At 34.4% G+C, this 4,040-nt stretch overlaps 1 non-coding gene across 1 annotated transcript; it reads right to left on the bottom strand.

The window, feature by feature from the left end:
* Nucleotides 1-3,140: 3,140 nt before the first annotated feature.
* TRNAG-CCC lies at nt 3,141-3,213 on the bottom strand. Its single transcript has one exon. It is a non-coding gene; the product is annotated as a tRNA-Gly (tRNA).
* Between the last annotated feature and the right edge of the window lie 827 nt (nt 3,214-4,040).

Genomic DNA, 4,040 nt, shown 5'->3' with positions numbered 1-4,040 from the left:
AATATGGTCGTTTTAGCAATATTCATTCTTCCAATCCAAGAACATAGTATACCTTTCCATCTGTTTGTGTTGTCTTCAGTTTTTTTCATTAGTGTGGTGAGAGTGGGCACCCTTGTTTTTTTCCTGATCTTAGAGGAAATACTTTCAACTTTTCAAAATTGAGTTAGCTGTGTGTTTGTCATATATGGCATTTACTTACTTATTTATTTATTGGCCACTTACAGCATGTGGGATCTTAGTTCTTTGATGAGGAATCAAACCCGTGCCCCCAGGAGTGGAAGTGTAGAGTCCTAACCACTGGACCATCAGGGAATTCCCTGGCCTTTATTATGTTGAGGTATATTCCCCCTATCCTTACTTTCTGGAGAGCTTTTTTTTTTTTTTTTAACCATAAATGGATGTTGAATTTTATAAAAAGCTTTTTCTGCATCTACAGAGATGATCATATGGTTTTTATTCTTCAATTTGTTGATGTGGTGTATCACATTGATTGACTTGTAGATATTGAAAAATCCTTTCATTTCTGGGATAAATCCCACTTGATCATGGTATATAATCCTTTCACTGTATTGTTGGAGTCACTTTGCTAGTATTTCGTTGAGGATTTTTGTGTCTATATTCATCAGTGATATTGGTCTATGTTCTTTTTTGTGATGTCTTGGTCTAGTTTTGGTATCAGAGTGATTCTGGCCTCATAGAATGAGTTCAGAAATGTTCCTTACTCTGCAATTTTTTGAAATAGTTTCAGAAGGATAGATGTTAATTCTTCTTTAAATGTTTGGTAGAATTCACCTATGAAGCCATCTGGCCCTGGACTTTTGTTTGTTGGAAGTTTTGTAATTACTGATTCAATTTCATTACTGGTACTTGGTCTGCTCACATTTTCTATTTCTGACTGGTTCAGTCTTGGGAGATTGTACCTTTCTAAGAATTTGTCCTCTAGATTGTCCAATTTATTGGCGTAAGGTTGCTCTGAATAGTCTCTTACGATCCTTTGTGTTTCTGTGATGTCAGTTGTAACCTCTCCTTTTTCATTTCTGATTTTATTGATTTTAGCCCTCTCTCTTTTTTTCTTGATGAGTCTGGCTAAAGGTTTATGAATTTTGTTTATCTTTTCAAAGAACCAGTTTTATATCTGTTTTTCAAAGGAGGGCAAGTCTAATACCACTTATTCTGTCTTAACCAAAAACAAACAGAGGCCCTCATCTTAAATTTTTAACTGTATCCGTCCAAAACCCCTAGAGTTTAGGAATTTGGCTTAGTGATTGATGAGTTTTAGCTATGTATAATATTGAAAATATAGGCACAATTCTTTTCCCTTCCTTGTATCCACAGCTTTTAAGTGTGCCTTTGCAATTCTTCTCTTCAAGAGCTGTAATCTATGCTAGATTTGTGATGTGATTTAATTGTAGAATGCTGGAAAAGTGATGTCATTCCAGGTGTGAAACTAAACTCAAGAGGCCTTGTGCTAATCTGTTCTCTCTTTTGAAAACCTACCATCATCTTGTTAACAAGCTTGAGCTAGGCATTTGGATAAGAAAAGTGACTCTGCCACCACAGCTGACAGTCAGTCAGCTACTATACATGTGAATAAGGCCATCCTGAACCTGGCTAGCTCCCAGTTCATTTGCCAGCTGACCAAAGAAACATGAAAAAACACGGATAAAATCAGCTGATTCTGAACCAGATCATAAGAACTGCCCAGCTGATCCATAAGCTTGTGAACAATAATAAATAATTATTGCTTTGAGTCATTATGTTCTGGGATGGTAAACAGAAATTTATTGTCTTACAGTTCTGGAGGCTAGAGGTCTGAAACCAATGTGTTGTCCAGGTCATGTTCCCTCTGAAACCCATAAAGACAATCTTCCTTGCCTCTTGCAGCTTTCTGGTGGTTTGCTAGCAGTCTTTGACATTCCTTGGCTTTCAATTGCTTAACTCCAATCTTTGCTTTCTTCTTCACAAAGCGTTCTTCCTGTGTGTGTCATATGGCAATCTTCTAACAAGGACATCAGTTATATTGGGTTAGGAGCACACTCTATTACTCTCTGGCCTCATCTTAACTAATTGCACCTTCAATGACCCTATATCCAAATAAGGACATATTCTGAGGTATTGGGTGTTAAGAAATCAAAATATCGTTTTTTTTCAGCACTTAAAAGTCCTATAGCTATTATCACATCAGACATATTCCCTCTAAGATCCAGGACAAACCAAGGGTATATAATCTCTCTTGAAAGATTCAACAGTCTAGTGGAAATACTATATCACTAGTTATACCAGTGTTACTTTTAAGAAAAAGAAATAAAAATCATGAAATCAGAAAAGAAGATAAAATGTCCCTCTTCACAGATGAAGTGACATTTATGTAGAAAAGCCTAAGGAAACAACAACAATGACAAATTACTAAAGCTATTAAGAGTTTAGTGAGGTCTCAGAATTCATGGTCAATTAAAAAAAATCAATTGTATTCCTACACAATAGAAAAAAAATTGAAAAATAAACTTAAAACAATTTCATTATAACAGTGTAAAATATTAAAGAATAAACTTAAAAAACATATGCAAATCTGTATAACAAAAACTATAAACTATGGCTGAGAAAAATTTAAGATTCTAAATGAAAAAGATATACCATATTCATAGTTTGGAAGATTAGATATTAAATCTCCACAAATCAATCTAAAATTTACCACCATTACAATTATAAATACAGAAGTCTTTTTTATAGACATAGATAAAATTCTTCTACAATTTATAATGAAATACTAAAAGCCTCGAATAGCCAAGACAGTTTTGGAAAAGAGGAAAAAATTTGGAGGGCTCAAACTGACTGACTTCAAAAATTACCATGCAACTATAACTACAACAATCTAGATAGTGTTGTATTGGTGTAATGGCAGACAAATAATCAATGGAAAACAAGAGCAAGTCCAGAAATAAACTCTCACTTACACAGTCCATTGATTTTGTAAAAAATATTTATTTATTTGGCTGCACCGGGTCTTAGTTGCAGCATGTGGGATCTTCATTGCAGCATGTGGGATCTTTGGTGTCTATATTTGTGGGATCTTTAGTTGTGGCACGTGGGATCTTTTAGTTGAAGCATGCAAACTCTCAGTTGTGGCATGTGGGATCTAGTTCGCTGACCAGGGATCGAACCTGGGCCCTCTGCATTGGGAGTGCAGAGTCTTAGCCACTGGACCACCAGGGAAGTCCCCACAGTCCACTGATTTTTGCAGCAGAGTAAATCAATGGAGAATGAATAGTCTTTCCAAAAAAATGGCGCCTGAATTATTAATATGTTAAAAAACAAGAAACCAAAAAGCTCTAATGCTACCTAATATTGTACACAAAAATTAGTTTGTGATAGATAATAGCCCCAAACACAAAAGCTAAATTCAAAGATCGAGAATAAATCATTGTAGTGTATTTTTGTGGTTGAGGGGCAGGTAATTATTTCTTAGATAGTACATAGAAACCAACAGATCAAAACAAATAAAGATCAATTCAATTTTTAAAAAATTAATACACAACATCAAGAAAACAAATAAGCAAGCCAGAAACTAGAAAAAAACTGAAAAAAACGTATACATGTCAAAGAAATTGGATCCAGAAAATAAATTTCTGTGCCTCAGTAAGATAAACAAATTTAAAAATTTTTGAAGACTTGAAAATACCTCTTGAAAGGAAGATTTGAAGATTGTATTGCAATGTACAATAAACCCATGAAAAAGTACTCAGTATCTCTTCAAATAAATGCAAACCAAAACCATAATGAGATATCACAACATGCCCACTAGCATAGCTAAAATTAAAATGTCTATTGATACCAATGTTGGTGAGTACATGGAACAATGAGGACATTCATGCATTGCTGAAGAGAGTGCCAAGTTGTATAACTTATTGAAAAATTTATTAGTTTCTTAAAATATCAAACATACACTCACACTAAGATGGAGGAATTGTAACTATCAATAAATTCCTAAGAAAATGAAACAGAGTCCTACAAAAGACTTGTAAGAGAAAGTGCGTAGCACT

This window comes from Monodon monoceros, unplaced genomic scaffold (genome assembly GCF_005190385.1).
Source record: "Monodon monoceros isolate NGI ecotype Baffin Bay Population unplaced genomic scaffold, NGI_Narwhal_1 Super_Scaffold_20, whole genome shotgun sequence".
In the NCBI taxonomy this organism is placed as follows: Eukaryota; Metazoa; Chordata; class Mammalia; order Artiodactyla; family Monodontidae; genus Monodon; species Monodon monoceros.
The sequence above is the reverse complement of the archived record's forward strand: the minus strand, read 5'-3'. Positions and strand labels throughout refer to the sequence as shown.